This window comes from Pseudophryne corroboree, chromosome 5, assembly GCF_028390025.1.
Source record: "Pseudophryne corroboree isolate aPseCor3 chromosome 5, aPseCor3.hap2, whole genome shotgun sequence".
Classification (NCBI taxonomy): domain Eukaryota; kingdom Metazoa; phylum Chordata; class Amphibia; order Anura; family Myobatrachidae; genus Pseudophryne; species Pseudophryne corroboree.
In genome coordinates, this window is record NC_086448.1 from 646408317 (window position 1) to 646416667 (window position 8351).

The window sequence follows — 8351 nt, forward strand, 5'->3', positions numbered from 1 at the left end:
AATGGGCGGATGTCCGTGCGTTCCACCATGATTCAGGTGGAACGCAGGGCGGAAGTCCGCAATTTAGGTTGCTAATATGAATTTTAAAGCTACCATTTGAGTCTCCCATTGAAGATAATTTCATGTTGAGCTAAGAATAAGATTTATCCTCTTTATTGCATTTTAGACATGCACTCATTCTAATTTATGAGATTAACCAATCATCAAGGTACAGGAAGTGAGGCAACTCACACACAGGTATAAATAGGCCAGCTATAGCCTCTCCAATTCACTTGACATCCAGGAGAGGAGGCTGATACACATCCAGAACCTTTCAGTGTGAGTACAACTATATGGCCTTAATTGAATTAATTAATTATCTCACTCTATTAAGCGTGATGTGAAGATCTGCTTATTTCCATCCATTACAGTTGGTCTTTCTCTCTGGACAATCTGTTTGGTGCTATTGGTTTTACTTTAAAGTGAGTAAATTTATTAGTTCACTCCACTATCTAATTATAGCCATACCGTCCTATTATCACCATGATCATTGTTTAATCTATTTAGATTCCTTGTGGCCTTTTTCTAACCTTGGACACAATTATAATCGGTTTTTGTCTTATAACTAAATGTGAGTATAAAAATACACCTTATTATAGACAAAATTAGGTTGTAATTAACTAATGTCTAATAGTAGTTAAAAATCTGTGTTCTATAGAAAACACCCACCAGGAGCTACTAATAAGGAGTATCTGACTAGAAGATCACGAGAATTAATATTATTATTTTCATGTAAGTGACTAATCAACTCTCTAGCCGGTACTTAGTTCGAATCAGTTCAATAAATCTAATTAATATTATCTTTCCCTTAGAAGTGTTTATCACGTCACAATACCCCTCACAGTGAGCTTATTCTGTGGGAAATTCCCCAAAGCATTATTTCAGTAAGTACCATACCATCATAACCGTATAACTAAGAGATACCTGAGAATATCCCTCTTTCCTCAACATCTAGTTTTCTTTACTGTAAAGACATGTTTCCTTATTGTAAAGACTCGCTTCCTACTTTTACTAATTGTACAATATGAGGTATTTTCTATACTCCTCCTGAGCTGCAATATACATCGTGAAATGAATCTATGAAATGTACTGGTTGATGAAAATATGATACCATTTGATGTATATCATTTGCTCTTCTCTCTCTCCTCCTTTCTCCTCCATTTACCTTACCAGCCGCAACCTGTACCCCTGATGAAGTCCACAACGGACGAAACGCGTTGGGTTTTATGAGAAATATATTATATACACTGTTTCTGCATAAATGTGTATTGTATTTGTGGAACAACGTATACTACAAAAATGTTAACTTTTATTAAAAGTAACCTGTCACTCTGGTTTTGCTGGTTGGATTTTAAGTTTATTTTAATACTAATTTTAATCATATCATTGTTTCTGTGTGCACTCTGAATACCTGTGTCTATATCTTTGTTCATCTCCCACTAGCAGGGAGATTTTTCAAGAGTTGCTGCCCCATCTATAGTACAGCGCGAATTAAGGGTATCTTTGGTTTTAATATATATATATATATATATATATACAGACACACTAGTTTTACGGACCCAGCATATACTGGGTCACCTCAGTCCCCACCCCCGTGCTTGGCTCCACCCAGTTCTGGAAACCCCCCCATGCAAATCCTGCGTTTGCCACTGGGACAGGAGGTGGGAGCCAGGCAGCAGGGGGTCAGGAGGCGAGAGCCGGGCAGCTGGGGACAGGAGGCAGGAGCTGGGCAGCAAGGGACAGGAGGCGGGAGATGAGCAGCGGGGGACAGGAGGCAGGAGCTGGGCACGGGGGTCAGGAGGCGGGCACACTGCAAACATCACCTCCCCTTTGGATGCTCGCTCTGGCTGCAGCACACAGTACAGGTGGCTTGCAATGAGTTAGTCTGGCTCATTACAATGCCACAGACTTTGGGAATGCAGTCAGTTGCGCCCTCAGGGTGACTGTGTTGTGTGCCAGGCACCTCTGGCACACATGTAGTTACGGCCCTGGTATGCATACTTTGACTTTGGTATATAGCTGATTGCATATTGTTGACTTCTGTCGATTTAGAATTGGAGCAGTATATTGGGAAAGGGCATGCATGGGTTGATTACATTGAGTGCAAGATCACATAATTATGAGAAAGTGGATGTATGCCATGCACAAATATGCCATTTGCAAGCATTGGTGGGCTGGTGCAATGATACAGAATGGAAGTTGCTAAAATCTATTTTTAGACTGAAAAAAGTGCTTTAAATGTGAGGAGTGCTCTAGACATGAAAAGCATGAAAATGTCTATAGCACATTGCCATAAACCACACTTACCTACTCTCCTGCAACCTGCAGGAGAGTACTGCATTTTCAAGTTTCCAGAAGAGTGAGCAGTCCTCCCACACAGAGGTATAGCGTGGAGACATGACACCCAGAGCAGGGTCATGCCACGGCACCCCCCACCAACACACACATATACAGTATGTAGCTATATATATATATATATATATATATATATATACAGCAAACAAGAAAAGGTGGCACTGTCAGGTTTGTCGATAGAGGCTATTCACGTAAGACCATCTGCAGATGCCTCACCAAAGCTAGACGCAGATATGCACAACAGGTGGATAACTCACAAATAAATAAAAATGCAGGTAGAATGATCTTTACTTCCACATATGATACCAGATCCGCCTATTCTGAGAATACCATTAGGCGACACTGGCCGATCATCTCTACGGATCCTGCACTTAAGGGACTTTGTACACAACCACCTATGTGTGCCTATCGACGAGGGCCGAATTTAAATCAACTGTTGATAAGACCTACTGTACAACCGAGTGGAGCCCTTGAGAGCTGGTTACCGACCATACGGAAGAGCTGCTTCAGGTGTCCAGATTGCACCACATGCAGACCTTTACAGACTGGGACATACTTCACGCATCCCCATAGCGAGAAGAGAATCAACATCCGACATCGACTCCATTGCAAAATGGACTATGTAATCTATATAGTCATCTGCCCATGCGGTTTATATTATGTCGGTATGACATCCCGTTGCTTAGTCTGCCCCTCGTAAGCTGTTCCCGGTATTTTTGTAATTATTTGTTTATTTGTGGTGTTTGTCTCCAGGCTTTTTACTTTTGTAGATGAGGCGGTAGCACTTTGCTCTTTAACAATAATTGCCTATATACATCAACATTTACATTCAATATATTAATATCTTTGGCACATACTGTATATGTAGAACTTAGTGCCCTTATATGTATTGGGTTACTATGGCAACGCACCTATACATATTAGTGTGTTGGGCGGCGCTGCTTTCTATTCTGCCAGTAACATTATACAGAGTCTGTGTGACGTGCGATACGTCACTTCCAGTTCCGGCCGGGATGCGTTCCACTGCTTGTGGAACGCATGGAGCTTCCGGCTGCAGTCGAGGCTCGTAAGTGCTGCCTTCTACACTGTTAGTGTTATGATGTTGTGATATGTGACGCATGATACGTCACTTCCGGTTCCGGCTTGGATGCGTTCCACCGCTTGTGGAACGCATGTAACTTCCGACTGCGGCCGCGTTTTGGCTTGTTTTGATAGGACTTGGGATGTTTTATTTAGTATTATTTAGCTATGACTTACATTACAGTGTGTTTGCCCATACCTGGTAATGATCCTTATGAGGATAGTTATTTACCTGCTGAGTTTAGTGACTTTTGTGGCACTTCCTGTGGCAATTATTGGTAGGGAATGGCTTAGACCTGCCTCTGCTATTTAAGGAAAGCCTGCATGACATGTGGCAAATGGTGTTGCACTGGACTGTGGCCATTGATGTCTTTGTATGATGTCCTGAAGAAGGTCATGTGATGACAGAAACATCGACACACTGTCTTTATGTCCTTGTGAGTTATCGATAAATACCTGTTGGAAATTATTGGTGAGTGCCTGCATACCCAAATTATATATATATATATATATATATATATATATATATATATAGTCATTTACCGGGAACTCACCCCTTATATATAGGAATCCTTGCTTTGGTGCACTAAACGGTGTAGCCACCTTATGTAGAAAGACTGTATAGAGTGTACAGTCCATGTGATGCAATAAAGGAGTTTTTGCCGCATATACAGTCTCCTGAGTGCCGCCTATACAGTCTTTTTATATATATATATATATATATATATATATATATTCACACACATATAGGCACAGACACACATCAACACACACATATACACAGATATATACATACATATACACATAAACACACGCACATATACACACACACATAAACACACACATATACAAACAGATATACACAGGCATACACATATACACACATACATACAGACATACATAAACACACATATACACACAGATATACACAGACATACAAAAACAAACACATATAAACAGACATATACACACAGAAATACATAAATACACATATATAATCACACATGCTTTATACAAAGAAATATGCACATAAACACACACATATGCACAGACATACATATACACACATATATAAATAGACATATACACGTATACACATAAACATCCACATAATCACACAGACATATACAAACATTAAAACAAATTTAAACACAAACACTCATTTACACATACATACATACATACATATACATATATATAGACATATACACACAGTATACACAAACATAAACACACAGTATACACAGACATAAACACACACATATACACACACCAATTCTCACCAAGAGGGCAGCAGCTCCACGTTCTAGCCTGGAGGGGCGGATCTTCTATGTGATTGACAGGCTGGGCCTCTGTGGGTAGGAGGAAAGGGAAGGGGTGGCAACCACACTGCCCGCATGTTCCATATCACTGAATGCAGATACAGTACCTGACAGCCAGGAAGTTTCTTATGACAAGCCTCCAAACTTCCCTTCTTCCCTAACAACACACCACACTGCACTGCACTTGACTCTCTGCATTGCAATCAGTGACTTGGAACATGCAGGCAGTGTGGTGGCCACCCCTTCCCTCTCTTCCAGTCATCTCCTCCTACCCTGAGTCCCGGCTCTTAATCTCTGTTACAGAGAGCCGGCGCCTGGAGCTCAAGCTCCACTCGCTCAACCCTCGCTACGCCCCTGTTCCCAATGGATAGAACTAGTTGGAATAAGTACACTGAGGAAAATAACTGGGGCTGAGTTGGATTTTTCAATAAATACAGTAATGGGATTTTGGTACTTACTGATAAATCCTTTTCTCTGATTCCACAGGGGACACTGGAGTGAATACACTGGGGTATAGAAGGTGGATGAGTGGAGCCGGCACTAATTCTTTAGAAATTACTAGTTGGCTCCTTCCCCCCTATGCCCCACAGGAACTCAGTTAAGATTAACCAAGCCCGAGGGGAGACGGAAAGCAGAAACAACAGAGGAAGAAGTGGTACACCTGTCCTTGCGGAAATACCGCAATACCAGGTCAATGCGTGGAGTGGACAGAGCAAACTCTTGTCCCATGTCATAGTTGTAAAAACAAAAATTGTGCCTAATAAATGTAACAGATAGTAAAGTTCAAGTCTACTGCCATCAACCAACACAATAACTGATGAATTATCTATGGACATAAACTGATAAAAATAGACACTACCGTTGATCTTGGCCAAAAGGCAGAGAATCAATGGAGGAACCAACTAAGAAGACTAAATAAATAATTAGTAAATAAAGAAAAATATCTCAGACTGCAGATCAAAAGCAAGCACTGCTGGAATGCGGTAACAATGCCCAATAGCAAAAAACAGCGCAGGGAGAGCGTCCAGTGTCCCCCGTGGAATCATCAAAAAGGATTTATCGGTAACTACCAAAATCCCATTTTCTCTTTCATCCACTAGGGTACACTGAAGTGAATACACTGGGGACATCCCAAAGTTGACCTCCTCGGCAGGAATGTGCTGAGAGTTTGCAGCACACCATGACCAAGGCAAAGACAGTGGTCGTAAGGAAAAAAAACAGAAAGTGGTCTCCATAAAGAAATAAAAAGGGAAAAACCATTAAGAATAGACCAGCCCCAGCTGGAGGATGAAAGTAGCAGTAACGCAAGAACACAACCAAAGAGTACAAACGACCTCCAGATGTGAGAACACATGGGAAGTTGAACAAGGAGGAACTCCCAGAACAAGAATGTGAGAACAGAGGTCAGCAGTGCTGAACAACTCTCCGCATGGAGTCAAGTATGACCACATGACAAAGTAAAAGTGACAGGACAGAGGCCCTACCGTGACATCCATCGAGCTGAAGTGAAGTCTACATGAGATCCAATTCCAGGGCAAATTTGAAAATGTATCCAACACCGGAAGTGAACACATCCTAAGAGAAGGCAAACAACTTGGAGATAGTTGGCCTAGGCAGGAGAAATACTAAATAGGATTAGAGTTGAAAAATGTCCTTGCAGGAAGGAACCAACAAGGTACTGTAACATAAAACCAGGGAAGTACAAGCAAATTAAGGGAGCAGTGGAAATGGTAGTGCCGCAGGCCCATACTGTAATAGACACCCTTGAACACAGAGGAGAATGGTTTTGCATCAGAAAAACAAAATAAGGATTGTGGTAATGACCAGTGGTTTGCCAGAAAACCCAATACCATTTTCCATGAGTAATGGAAGTCAACTGGAGAAATGTGGAGGACCCTCAGAAAGCGTATGCAAACTGGAAAATCAGACTCCCCATAGATTCTGTCAAATAAAGGCAAGGGTTGTTCATGTTTTTTTTTTCATTATTCTTTAGCAATGGACTGTAAATACCGTTAAGACATCAGAATGCTAAATACGGTTGCAGCGACCTGGTCCATGTACTCCGACCTAAAACAGCCTCCTCAGATCCAATGGAATCTGCTGATAAGCAATTTTGACAACACCAGGGGAAACACTAGAGAGAAACCCGAGGACCGAACAAGGAAGTCACTGAAATATCCCACCGACTGAACAGGTGACGATAATGAATGAAGACTGCACCCCTCAACTGTACACCAATAAGGTGACTCAGTTAACGCCCTTGACAAGCAAACAGATAGAGAGCAAGCAGTGGATATGTCCTCAGGATGTCATCAGAGCTGGATTTACCAAACTACTTGCCTACATATCCAACTCTCTGTAATACCTAAGAACAACTACAGAAGGAACCCGGAAAAACACCCCTCTGTAAACCCCTTTGTCTAGGAAGACTGTGTGAAAAAGATAAACTTTAAGGTTTGGGAGGTCTAATACTCCAATCCCATAATAGAGAGATGGAGAAATTGTCGTGGAGTTAATGATTTCCTGGATCAATACTTACATACACAAACCCACAAAATCTGTTTGCAGAATTGTGACGACAGTCTGTTGGATAACATGAAGAGTCTAGCCCAATCACCTAAGTGACTAAAAGAAGGTCTGTTAGGAAGTGTATGAACTAACCTGGAATCCACAGCACATACCTGCAACCAACCAAGAAATCCTTGGTTACCTTGTAGATTAACTGACCTAAGTAGAACGTAGTGGACTCTAGAACATCTGTGCCGGAGAGCCTCCAAGTCTTGTCACTGTGGATTCGAGACCAACTGCAGTATATCCTGGTGTTTGGACTGGATCTGCATCAGTAGAAGAGGCATCCTGTGTAGATAAAACATATATATATATATATATATATATGTTAGTACCTGAACCAACTGAGGTGTCAGTGGAGCCTTGTGTGGTTATATTCATGCATGTATAGTTACAGGCTATGTGTTAAAAAAGAAACGTGTACAAAGCTAAGCAAGGTTGTATGAGCAAAAAACCTGGGAGGAGAGTTACTGTAGAATGGTCAGACTCAAAGGATAACTAACCTTAGCTTATACAACCAGCATCCGAAGGTACAGCTAGAGCATATAAGAAAAATATATTGTATGAGACATGACTAACCAGTGTAGGGTATGGGCAATGTAGCTGTTAACTGAGGGTTGGGGCCCAACAGTCTAGTACTATCATAAGACTATGAAGGCTGAATAGTCTATCTTTACTTAGAATAGCATAATCATAAATTGACCACTGTACAGTGGGCTTGAGTTAAACGTATTGTCATTTGAACTCAAACTCCTAGGCATCTGCTATAATATGCAGTGATTTGACCGCTACGCCACAGTGCCTGCATATACAAGAGTCATTCATTAATGTCATTGTATTAGATAACCCCCACAGGTTGTACTGAACATCGTCTGTAGAGAAGAGAAGGGTTATGGCCTTGTCACCGATATGTCCTAAGTGTATATGAAGTATCACCCTATCGTAAATGTGTCTCAAACAACGAGGCACTATACATGTATTTGATAT

At 41.3% G+C, this 8351-nt stretch overlaps 1 pseudogene; it reads right to left on the minus strand.

The window, feature by feature from the left end:
- Nucleotides 1-5446: 5446 nt before the first annotated feature.
- On the minus strand, nt 5447-5687 carry LOC134931208 (U2 spliceosomal RNA; annotated as a pseudogene).
- Nucleotides 5688-8351: the final 2664 nt, after the last annotated feature.